The sequence below is a fragment of the Lissotriton vulgaris genome, chromosome 10 (genome assembly GCF_964263255.1).
Source record: "Lissotriton vulgaris chromosome 10, aLisVul1.2, whole genome shotgun sequence".
Classification (NCBI taxonomy): Eukaryota; Metazoa; Chordata; class Amphibia; order Caudata; family Salamandridae; genus Lissotriton; species Lissotriton vulgaris.
The window spans coordinates 528,338,486-528,351,911 of record NC_141698.1 but is presented as its reverse complement, the minus strand read 5'-3'; positions in this window follow the sequence as shown (position 1 = coordinate 528,351,911).

Sequence of the window (13,426 nt, the reverse complement as noted above, 5' to 3'; positions counted from 1 at the left end):
ACCAATGCAGAGTCTAAATTTCAATATACAACGCCTCCTTTGTAGATATCTTGCATGTTGTTACAGAAGTTATTGTGGTATATGGAATTCATAGCATAGTCTGTCAGGAAAGCAGAAACAATATGGAGGCAGGAGATGATAAAGAGATGTTAAATACACATTGGAGATAATATAGTGGGAGAAAGGAAGTAACTATGAGCAAACTTACTATGTAACACAAAAAAGTTGCACAGTATATTTTAAGTCTGACTTTACATTATAATCAATTTGGTACTAGTTTAAGAAATACATATAAAAATGAATAATGTCTCAAACAATTTTTGAATTATTAAATATAAATTTATTTTTCAGATTCCTTTTCCAAATTTAACAGAACTTCTAATATTTGATTGTCAGAAATGTCCTCATTTTGAATCAGGAAATCGACTGATTGTACACTTTGAAGTAGTTCATAGTCACGTGATTCATCCATGAATTCTGAGTCATTGGGTTCAATAACTTTATTATTGTTGCTCTCCAGAACAATTGCGATGGAATTTTCTTGCTCTCCTTCCATTTTTTGTGCTGTAATTTGCATTTAAAAGAAATATATCAGTAGAGATAGGGCACTGTTGGGTTTAAGTTCAGACAGGTACTTTGGTTTTTTTAACAGTGATTTTATCTTTGGGCAGTGTATGGTATCAGACTGGAAGTAGAAATATAAAAAAGTAAACTCATAATTATACAAGACAAGCCTAACTCCATCCATAACTATAACAGAGAAGTCAATTCAATTCAATTCAAAAGACCTTTATTCGAATTTCATAAAATTCATAAAAGTACACAATAAAAACATTCATTTATACATTAAAAACAGATATGGAATAATAAGTTTAAAAACTGAAGCATTTCTCATGGGGCAATTAAACAATTTAAGAAGGGCTTTCCATGGTTTTACGTGCACATGTAATAATTCTCAAGAAAGTGCTAGTACAAAAAATTAATTCATCTGTATCCAGGGACAATAACATTGCATAGGATTCCCCTAATGAAAGGGGTCCGTGTTTTCTAAAATATGTAGTTAAAAACCAATTAATATATTTTAAATAAAATTTTCAGAAGAAATGAAAATGCAAATCATTCTGTTTACTAATACCATCACATGGGCATGGATTGTAATCATTTGCATGGTGATAGCCCAAGGGAAATCCCAATAAAGTTTTTATAGAGCCTGCCCTTAATCGGAACAGTAGTGATCTTTCCCAATTCGTCATCGGTAAAGTGAGGTATTGTGCAAGGTTATTCCTACTTAATTCATTTTTCTGATAAAGCGCAACAGTTGATTTGACAGTTTCTTTTTTCATTCGTGCTGAACTATAAAGTGCATACAGTGCTTGTTTGACCTCAATTTTGTCATTCGCTTCAATGTTATTAGGGTCGGAGAAAAGATGTTCCCTGTTTACATCGCTCAATGCTTTTGAAACATCAGCGAGCCAGGGGATTGACATGCCATGATCACATTTAAGGCAGTCTTTTATTATATTTTGTGTTAAAATTGCAGAGTCATTTCTCCAGATCCTTAACCAAAAAAGAACGGGTCTAGATCTAATAAAGTTGCATACGTAGGAGAGGTTAAGTTCCTCATGGCAAATCCATTCTGTGGAGGAGATTGGGGCCCCCAGGATTTTCCTACAAAAATCACGCTTCTTCACGCTGGATCCCGGGACTTTTTCCTGCTCCCCAGACCTCAGCCCCGTATGTGACTACTGGTAAACACTGTAGCTTAAATTTTTTTAAAATAGCTCTAGTGGCACCTATTTTCTTAGGTCGGGACAAACTCCGGATAGAATTGTTGGCTATCGAGAACTTGCTCATGGCATGGGCCTTATGCCCACGCCATGAGCCGTTCGCAGCAAAAACCAAACCAAGATAGGGAAATGAACTAACAGATTCTAATTTGTCTGCCCCTATATGTATCGTATTGAGTTTACATTTCCCAGTGCCACAGGGCATGATAAAAGATTTTTTTAAATTGACGCGCAGGTCTAAGCCCTCCATGTGTTGGACAAAACCTCTGACCAATAGACGAAGGGCATTGGGAGTTCTTCCCATCAAGACCGCGTCGTCAGCATATAATAATATTGGCAATGGATGCCCCTGGATAAATGGTACGTCACTAGTTACATCTTTTAGTGCCTTGGCCTAGCCGTTAATGTAGATAATAAACAGCAGGGGTGCTAAAACGCACCCCTGTCTTACCCCTCTTCCTATTTCAATGGGTCCCGATACTTCTCCACCCGCCCCAATCCTGACTTGTGCTTTGAGGTCTGTGTGGAGATATGCGAGAAAATTAACCAGAGCCTCATCCAGTCCGTAGTCTAAGAGAATTGCCCATAGTTTAGTTCTATTCACTAGGTCAAAAGCGGATGAGAGATCCATGAAAGCAAGATAAATAGGGGACGATCGGGCAATGCTGTACTTATCAATAATCAGTTTCAAGTTCAAGCATTGCTCGACAGTCCCCACCCCGCTCCTTAATCCCATCTGGCACGGGTCCAGCATGCCCGTGTCCTCAGTCCACTCTACCACCCTATTATATATAACTCGCCCAAAAATTTTTAATGTATTGTCCAGGAGAGAGATTGGGCGATAATTCACTGGATCCAATCCCTCCCCTTTCTTAAAGATTGGGACTATGATACTGGTGGCCCAGGTTTTGGGCATACGGACTGTAGGGAGGCTATTAAAAACATTGAGGAGGATTGGTGCCCATAGATCTGGGTTATGCTTAATCACGTCTATGGGCAGGCCATCAGGACCTGGCGCCTTGTTTCCAAGGCTCTCTTTAATGGCTAAAACCACCTCATGCAGTTCTATTTTTAAGCCGTGGAGCTGGCCCTCTGGTATATAAATGTATAAATGTATATAAAAACATCAAGTCTAAATGGAGTAATTTATTAAACTCCACCACTTTTTCAAATAATCGTTGGTTTTGTGTCAGGTATTTTATATTTTGTGTTTGATGCTGGAAGAAGCATCTTTGATTGATTCAACAGAGCAGTTCAATCCAAGAAGCTCACTAAAATAATCAACTATGTGTATACTTTGTTTGTTGATAAAAAATTAATTTGGTTGGGACCACTGTTTCTTTATAACATTGACTACCCAGGTCCTTGAACCTTATTGGGTTACCCCATTCCAGTAATAATCACGTCTATGGGCAGGCCATCAGGACCTGGAGCCTTGTTTCCAAGGCTCTCTTTAATGGCTAAAACCGCCTCATGCAGTTCTATTTTTAAGCCGTGGAGCTGGCCCTCTGGTGAGCCGGATATATCTTCGGTTGGGGCAGCGTATATTTTAGAGAAGTGGGCCTCCCATGAGTTACTGGTTATATTACAGCTAACTGGGGTAAGTTGTTTGCCCATTTCTCTGGTTTTTTTCACTGTTGACCAAAAAAGTGCACTATTTTTCAAATTGGCACTCCGAACCAACGACTCCCATTGTTCTGTTAATATTGTGGCCTTCCTTTCGGCTATTTTTAGTTTATAAAAGTTTCTAGCAATCTGGGCCTCAGCTCAACATCTTGGTTTAGCATTTAATGCCCTACGCAGCTCCCTATTTGCTAGTGAGCAGGCGGAATCAAACCACTTAGGTTCTTTCCACACCTTAGGTAATGGGACTGACAAAGAGGCTTTTATTGCTGTACACAGTTTTTCAAAATCTTTGATTATCCTGTGACAGTCCTCATCCATATTTAGGCAGGAGGTGAGCAGATTAGGGTGTGCTCTGGTTACGTTTTCTAGCACAGCCACACTATCGACTCCCCTCCATGTAAGGCGCAAACCATCTCCTGTTGGTGTAATGTCTCTTGCCCCATTTATTTTTTCATAGACCTTATTACATCCTAGTTTTAATATCACATTGAGGGGATTATGGTCACCGAACGAGGTTTCTATCACAATAGATTTTATCACACAATCTAATAATCGGGATGACATAAAAATAAAGTCAATTGTGGATGAACAGTCCCGCCCTCTAAATGTGGGGGCGTGGGATTCGCTAGAGGTATGACATATATCCATGACATTACATAGGTTATACTCAATTAGGATATTTGCTAGTTCAATACCCCTACGTTCCGCCAAATCTGGGTGATTCCTTCCCTCAGTGCCATATTTACTAACAATTTTTGTATTAAAGTCCCCTCCAATGAGGAACAATGTTTCCTCCTCAATCGCAAAACTAGTTTCAAGGTTTCATAGAGTCTTAGAAAGTGCTTCAAAGTTCTTATTAGAAACAAAAGAAAAGTCATTGTTATAAAAATTAATTAAATAAATCCGGGTATTTCGCTTATACTCTAAAATCTGGATATTCGGGTGCCCTCTTAAAAGATCTGTAATTGTGCCACCAGCCAATGTCTTAATACCAATAAACAAGCCTCCCACTGCACGTCCGAAATCTGGTTTTGGTGCTGTCACAGCATTGATATCCTTCTATATATAGGTTCTCCACTGCCCAGGTCTCTTGGAACATAATAATATCTTTGCCATCCAATATCTTAATCCATTCAGGGTTTGTTAGTCTTGTCTCTAGTCCTGCAACATTCCAGCTGAGAATAGATAAGTCACAGTGTTCAATATGTTTGACAGATTTTCTTATAGCATTATTGGATATGTTCTGCATGGGGATAGATGAAGTGGGAAGTACTGTCTCTTCTGTGATTAACAATGTTATGGCATGACTTTGTGCAGATATTTCCTGGGTGGCAATGACTGACACCGAGGAAGGAAGTTCCTCGATGTCGGCACTTAGGTCTCGCCGTTCATCACTGTTTTCCTTTATCCCAAGTCAATCCTGTTCATCTAGATTTGAGAAAGCATACTCAAATCTATTATAAGTTGGTATATTATATATAGGCCTCAACTCATTATACCCGGAGTTGGAATTTACATTAGAACTAAAGTGTGGCCTCTCACTATAGTTATACCGGTGCATGAACGGAGGATGTGAATGAGTCATCGGGTATCCCGTAGATTTTGTTTGATAACACTGGGCTTGGATGTTCATGGGATTGAAATCTTGGTTTAGTTGGTGTGATGGATAGAAATTCCTAATTCCAAGATTTCGATCCTGAGAATGTACAGCTGGTTTGGGCATAGACTTGGATGCTGGGGCTAGATGTCTATAGAAATAACCCAAGGGGAGCAGGGTCGTATTAAATTCCCAGGGTGAAGGTAGTGGTGCATTAGCAAGGGTTTTTTGTGCCCATTGTGGGACCTAAAATTGATAACAACACAGTCTCCCTCAAACTTCTTTCTTAATGGGCCTACCCACCCCACTCTTTGTGTTTGGATAATCTCCCTTGCTCCTTCCATTGGGAAATTGCAATTAGTAGTTAGCCAGTGGAGGATCCTATTATTGAGGGTTTTTTATGGCTTTCTTCTTGTTCATTATTTAATTTAGGAACATTTACCAGAATCAGCACATACGCCCCACATTCAGGAGGGAGGTTGATGCGAGAAGGCATCTTCTTTCTAGGGTTCAGTGAGTTAGTTTCAGATTCAGTTATGGGGCAGTTTTGGGGATTGATCTTCAAATGGCGAGTTGGGGCCCTTGCACTATTGTCGGTGTTAGGGGCCATCCTCACCACGCTTGCTGTATTAGTTAAATTCTGGTTTGAATTAGGAGCCTGTTTTTTGGGGGGAGGTTGGTTACTGCTGGTGCTAGTTGTGGGGACAGGTGGGGTGGGTTTGTTATGGGCCACTGTTTTTGGGTTCGTATTGGTGTTTATATTGGGGCCGCTGGTTTTGGCCTTAGAAGGGCCAGATATCCCGTTTTCAACTTTATTACTAGGAATCTGCCCTACACCCAATTTTAATACTCGGTCATCCAACACTTTCAGCTTTTTGTCCAGGTTTGAAATTTGTGGTTAATTGGGCCTAAAAGTGTGGACAGTAGTGTCTCCATCCTCCCCAGAATGCCTCATTTCCTGGTACTAGAGTGGTTTCTGTAGATGGAGTTTTGACAGCCACGCTTTCATTTTCCCCCCTAGTCTTTTCTTGTTCTACGGAGACATGGGTTCTCCGGTTGCGCTTGCGTCCTCCTTTATTTCTGTGTGTTTTTAGTGGAGACTCAGTATTTAGATGCTTCGTTTTCCTCTTGGCTTTTTGGCCCCTGGTTCGTATCGGGATACTGTCGCTTTTATCTACCTCAGTAATTGATATATCAATGTCCGCCTGAGATTCAGTATCATTTATGCAAGGCTGGTCATCAGCCAATTGTGCACAGAGAAGTCTATCTTATTCTATAACTATTACAGAGGGATAGTATATAACTATCAGAAAATGTTTTCCAAATTAACTTAAAGTGCACAACATACTTCTGTTTTTAAAATAACATCTTACCTTTCAAAAAGAAGTTTAAGTTGTCAGTGAAAATGCTCTTGAAATGTACTTCAGGAAGTAGTAGTCAAAATGGCCGTGTTTCTCTCTCTTTCTTTATATATATTCAGGTACATAACCAATCAAATGTCATGAAATAATAGTAGAAAATGAAAGTAACGTTTTAATTGGTTGTCAATTCTAACACTTCATATGTGTTTTTGTCATGTAATTTACCTCCGGATATTTAGTCAGGCCTACAGCATAAATGTCTCAATGGAATTCCATCAAATTTGGGTAAATGGTAGGGATTGCTATGTAGTTGGGCCTATTCTATATTTGATGAAAGTGTCTCCAGTGTCTTTTCTGTAAATTACTTTCCCACCTTTTTTGAGGAAGCGCTTACCGGTGCGCGCCCCGGTAAACGCACCAGCAGCGTTACGGGAGTCCTCCATTTTGTGTTTCGGTAGAATCGAGACACAAAATGGAGGACAAACAACGTTCGGAATGGGTAGAAGGGGGCACGGTAGTCACTTCCTGACCCTCTAGGTTTTCTGAGGGGGGCTTATGACGCTCATATAGGCCAAAAATGAAATTTTTGGGGGGAAACTTTCGCGGGGGGAGCGCTCGGTACGCGCACCGGTAAGCGTACAGGGGAGCGTACTTTGGTGAAAAATAGTGAAAAAAGTTAGAAAAAGATAAACGTTTTAAATGATCAGAGGTAGGGTAGCTCTGAAAAGAGCTTTTGGGTTCTGTGGCTGATTTAGGTACCTTCAAGTAGGTTCCAATGCACAGTCTTAAATTAAGGAGGAATATTCTATTCCCCTCATCTGAGAAGTGCACACCATCTCCTCTGTAGATGTTTTGCATGTTGTAACGCAAGTTGTTGTTGTATATTGAACCCAATCCAAAGTCTCTCATGTAAGCAGAAACAGATGTATTCACATGTTTCCGTGCTTTCTCAAATTGTGGACAAAATTGGTTGGACCAGTTCCATTTCTGTCTTTGGCATATATTGGAATATACCCAGGCAGTTTGTGGGAAAAGTGTCATCAATTGATCAAAGGTGTCCTTTAAAAGCATTTCCAGACCAACCCCAGTCATAGTGCCCAAATCATTTCCACCACAGTGCACTATTAAGAGGTTAGGGTTTGGCAGATGCAAAAAGGTTTTCACCAATGGTATCAACTGATGACATCTCAATCCTCTCTGGCCAATCCACTTGATTTCAACATTTGATAAATCAAGGTTGTGATGATTTCTGCTTGCTGCATACCTTTGAGCCCAGAGGATGTAGCTATGTCCAATAATCCATACAGAATACATGATGTGAGAAGGTTCAGGTGCAGTCAGATGAAGTGTGGGAATGAAATGGCAGTTGGAACAGTAGGAGTTTACAAAAAAATAATTGTGGAGTTTCCCTGCTGTTGAATCACAAGCAATGATTGGTGGATTCAGTTAGTTGAAAACAGAAAGTTAGGGTGCATGGTTGTGTTGTGTATAAATAGCAATTTGAATGGTTAAGGAAAAGTCACTAAAAGCAATAATGCCCTGGATAAGCTGGTGTATTGAGAGGTCAAACATCCTTGCTGACTTAATTTGCAACATTGTAGAATAAACTTTTGAACCTGAGAGTTCAGTTAGGAGGGAGTTGCTATGGTCACAGATAGAAAGGTCTGAGAGGGGGAAGGGTGTTGGTTTGAAAATAGTGAGGGAAGACTTTTGATTGGTTGAACTAAGGCATATGTGTGTAAAGTTAGAGATTTTCTATGTCAGTCTTCGTTTCAGTGTATTGCGTGCACACCTTTTGCCCTGCTAAAGAAAAATTGGTGTGTGTGTCTGACATTGTTTTCAATCTCCCAAAGCATTTGTAAAGGTAAGTAATAATTTATTTAATTTAGATAGAGACTTGTTTGCTGTATGGAGAATATTTGAAAGGAGATAGTGAAGTTTCAGTAGTGAAATTGAATGCTTGTACATAGGTCCTGTGTTGTGTTTCTCAAATGTTATTCAAAAAACGATTTTGGGGGCAAATCAATGGTATTTTCATTTGGCCCTTATTTATGATTGCCTTGTGCTGCTGGTACATCACTTTAGAGATCAACAAAAAGAGAGGTAGGGAGAGTAGCAAACACTCTTGGTCCCTAATGTTATTAGAAAACAACAACAAAAGAGTGTTCCTGTATTAGTTAGGTATAGATATAAATGGAGCACAAGAAACCAACAAAGCCCATTAGGTTTGTTATGAAAGCCCTCACTCACCGACCTGGTCGGTGACTTGCTTCATCATCGGGCCCCACTGGGTGTGACCGAATGTCACCCCAGTGTGCTGCAACGCCAGATTTGCTGCGGACGTGGTAATGTGAAGAGGTGAGGGCTATGTGGTGAGTTATGTGAACAGAGTGAGGTGGTGAGTTAAAATTGCCTTGTATGTATCAAAAAAAATTTTTAATCTATGATCATCAAGGGCAAGGTTAAAAATGTGTTGGTAAGCAAGGCCAACTAATTGGATGGTCTACTTCCAATAACATTAGGTGAAAATGTGATCGGTCAACATGTTTCAGCCGGAATGGTGTAATTAACCTGGCATTCGTCAGGACCTAGAGTGAATAAACCCCGGCGGTATGGGCACGCTAAAGCCCACCTTACCAAAGGACTTGAAAGTAAAACGTGTCTGTGAAGTGCAAAAAAACGAGGGGGCTTCACCAACCAAAAGGCGGGAAGCACACAGCCTCTGAGTCTCTGATTCAAAGACAAAAATAAAACACCTGTGAAGGTAAAAGGTACAGACAAACATAAAGAGACAAACAAACAATTAGAATTTTTCAATAGGCTAACAGATTAAAGCCGGTGACTTGTGCTCGAGGTGCCAACAAGTGCACAACTCATACCTAGTAGCAGAGGTGCGTGGCTCCTTTAGTACATCACTTTAAACATGGGAAAAAAAGTGACGCTCTGGTGGCGCAAGGCCTTCATAAATAAGGTCCTGAGTTTTTTTGTTGTTGGTTTGTGTCTTGCTTTTTGATAATGCTTGATATCAACATTTGCAAAATAGAGGATTCGTATTTTGTGAAATAGTGAGGGTTCAGTAGTGAAATTGAGTGCTTGTACATAGGATCTTTGCTGTGTTTCTAAAATGTTATTCAAAAAACGATTTTGGGTGCAAATCAATGGTATTTTTATTTGGCCCTTATTTATGATTGCCTTTTGCAGCCGGTGCATCACTTTAAACATGGGTAATAAGTGACGCTCAGGTGGGGCAAGGCCTTCATAAATAAGGCCCTGAGTTTGTTTGCTGTTGGTTTGTGTCTTGCTTTTTGATATTGCTTGATATGAACATTTGCAAGATAGAGGATTTGTATTTTAGGAAACAGTGAGGTTTCAAAAGTGATATTGAGTGGTTGTACATAGGTTCTGCGCAGTGTTTTTTAAATGTTATTCAAAAAACGATTTTGGGGGCAAATCAATGGTATTTACATTTGGTCCTTATTTATGACTGTCTTGTGGCACCGGTGCGTCTCTTTTAACATGGGACGCACTGGTGGCGCAAGGCCTTCATTAATAAGGCCCTGAGTTTGTTTGTTGTTTGGTTTGTTTTTTGCTTTTTGATAATGCTTGCTATGAATATTTGCAAGATAGAGGATTTGTATTTTGGGAAACAGTGAGGTTTCAAAAGTGACATACAGTGGTTGTACATAGATTCTGCGCAGTGTTTCTTAAATGTTATTCAAAAAACGATTTTGGGTGCAAATCAATGGTATTTTCATTTGGCCCTTATTTATTATTGCCTTGTGCTGCTGGTGCATCACTTTAAACATGGGAAATAAGTGACGCTCTGGTGGCGCAAGGCCTTCTGGGGATGCCCAGACGTGGGTCCCAGGCACTCCACACCACTGGAGTCAAGCTAGCCGGGCTGATGAGAGGTGTTACCTCGAAACCGGTCCGGTCCTCGGATGCTTGATTCCGTTCTGGGAAGGACATGGCTTTTGTAGTTCGGACTGGACTGTTCCCATGGGGCACAGGGTCAGAGCTGATTTGCATATCGCCATTGTCTAACCCAGGGTGGTGTGGAGTGCAAAAAAACGATGGATTTGGGCCCAGATCTTTGGACTGGGGTGAGTGTGTGACATTGATCCACATTCGGTCCATCACCTGTTTTGTTTGCATAAATAAAGCCCTGAGTTTATTTGCTTTTGTTTTGTTTTTTGCTTTTTGATAATGCTTGCTATGAACATTTGCAAGATAGAGGATTTGTATTTTGGGAAAGAGTGACGTTTCAAAAGTGATATTGAGTGGTTGAACGTAGGTACTGCGCAGTGTTTCTTAATTGTTATTCAAAAAACGATTTTGGGGGCAAATCAATGGTATTTACATTTGGTCCTTATTTATGACTGCCTTGTGGCACTGGTGCGTCTCTTTTAACATGGGACGCACTGGTGGCGCAAGGCCTTCATAAATAAGGCCCTTAGTTTTTTTGTTGTTGGTTTGTGTCTTGCTTTTTGATAATGCTTGATATCAACATTTGCAAGATAGAGGATTTGTATTTTGGGAAACAGTGAGGGTTCAGTAGTGATATTGAGTGCTTGTAAATAGAATCTTCGCTGTGTTTCTAAAATGTTATTCTAAAAACGATTTTGGGGGCAAATCAATGGTATTTTCATTTCGCCCTTATTTATGATTGCCTTGTGCTGCCGGTGCATCACTTTAAACATGGGAAATAAGTGATGCTCTGGCGGCGCAAGGCCTTCATAAATAAGGCCCTGAGTTTGTTTGATGTTGGTTTGTTTTTGCCTTTTTGATAATACTTGCTATGAACATTTGCAAGATAGAGGATTTGTATTTTGGGAAACAGTGAGGTTTCAGAAGTGATATTGAGTGGTTGTACATAGGTTCTGCGCAGTGTTTCTTAAATGTTATTCAAAAAAAGTTTTTCGGGGCAAATCAATGGTATTTACATTTGGCCCTTATTTATGATTGCCTTGTGGCACCGGTGCGTCTCTTTTAACATGGGACGCTCTGGTGGTGCAAGGCCTTCATAAATAAGGCCCTGAGTTGCTGTGGTATAAACTTTAATATGTTGCAAATTAATGTGTATATTGTTTTCTTTTTGTCATTACTTTGTTGTTTGCTAATAGTGGTCTTTAATGTGTTATTTTTTTCAGAACCACAGATTGAAATCAACAATTTAAAAGCAAGCAAAAAGGCCAGCAAGGCAAAGGAATAGAAAAAATACCATACGTAAAAGAACAAAATCATCAAAGGAATTAAAAGAATCCTCTACAACACGTACTTCACAAAACACCAGAAAAGCTCCTGGTAAAACAATTAAGTCTTTTCTTCACAATTTATGTAGATAAAAAAGTAATGTTAATGGTAATGTGAAGATCCAGAAGCAGAGAGCAAATCTAAAAAGGAAGGAGAGGCCCTCAAAAAATGTCTCTATTGGAGCAGGAGATAAGACTATGGATAGCAATAGAAGGTTAAATCAATTTAGGGACATTCGTAGACGAATGTTTCGCAAAAGGGTAGTTTTAAATTTGCTAAAAAATTAAAAGAAAGGTAAACAGAGAGCTGCTTTTTACAAGAAAAAGAAAAGTGTAGAGAAGATTGTTGATCAGGCTTTTGAAGTTAAGAAAAAATTATTTATTTTAGTAATCAATAGAATTAGGATACTGAATAAGGCAATTGATGTTTTCAAATCGAACAGTAGATGGAAAAGAATTATTAATCGGACTAATTTTTGTAAAGTATTTCCTGGGGAATGGATGCATAGTTCAAGTTCTGAGCCATTTTTTAATGAGGAGAGTTACTTTCAGGAAAATGATTTAGTGCATGCAGTTGACACCAGTGGTCGAGCATATAAGGTGAAAGATGGTTGTGTGATGGAAAAAGAGAAACTTATGTCGAGAGATGCAGAAGATGTGTTAAGTAATGAAGTATTAGGGAGACGTACTAAGGGTCCAGTGTACACATGGAAGTGCAGTAGTATTTGTAGTGTGCGACAGGATTCAATCGATTTGCTTCGAAATTTCTTACGTACATATAGTAAGAAAAGTCTAAAACAAAAAATGAAGATCTTGCAAGAATTAGATCTTCGCAGAGTAAGAGAAAACACAGGTTTGCATGGGCATTCACTGGCTTGTCTTTCTAGAAAAGTATGTCATAGTGTTTTTCATCATTTTAGGATGTTAGCAGTGCATCATAATAAGGTGAGGAAATTAGTGAGAAGGTTGTATTATGCAAAAAGTCCAGCACTTAAGCTTAAACAGTTAAACAGTGCTCTTTTGCATGGATCTGAAGTAGATGTGAAGACTATTTGTGAAGAAATTGAGTTTTGTTATTTTGGGAACAAAGAGGACAGTGTAGAAATGGATATAGTAATGGATGGTATTGTTGAAGACAATGTATAGATTTCAAGTACAGACATGTTTGACGAGGAAATTTCCAAGTTTAAGGTGAAATCAAGTGAAAGGCCTAATTTAACTTGTGTGTGTGTTGTCGACGGACTCATTATAAGATTCAGACTAGGTTAGTTGATTTATATGCAAAATGTGAATTGGAAAATAATAGTGAATGGAAGGATTTTGTAAGTTATTTGTTGGTGGAGAATTCGTTTGATTTGAGTTTTGATCAGCGTATTTGTAATTATTGTTTGAAAAAATTAAATGAAAATAGAATGCCTGCTAGAGCTGCTCATAATAATCTTCAGTTGATAGATATTTCTTCTAAATTGATGGATTTAAATACTTATGAATCAATTTTGATTCAATGTGTCCATCCTTTTCAAGCTATTGTTCGCATGGAGCCTAAGATAGGGAAATTACCTCCTACAGATTTACAAAGGGGATTAAAGGGGAGAGTTGCTTATTTGCCTCTAGATGTCAAGAAAAATATTGATACAATTGGTGTAGAAAGAGTAGAAGAGGATCCTCTGGTTATTCTAGTTAATGGGGTTCCGACAAAGAGTAAGAAAATCTGGCAAGATTTAGTGGATGTTAGGAAAGTCAAAAAGGCAACGTTGTATTTGGTCAAAAACAATGAGTACTATAAAGATGTGAGCGTTGGAG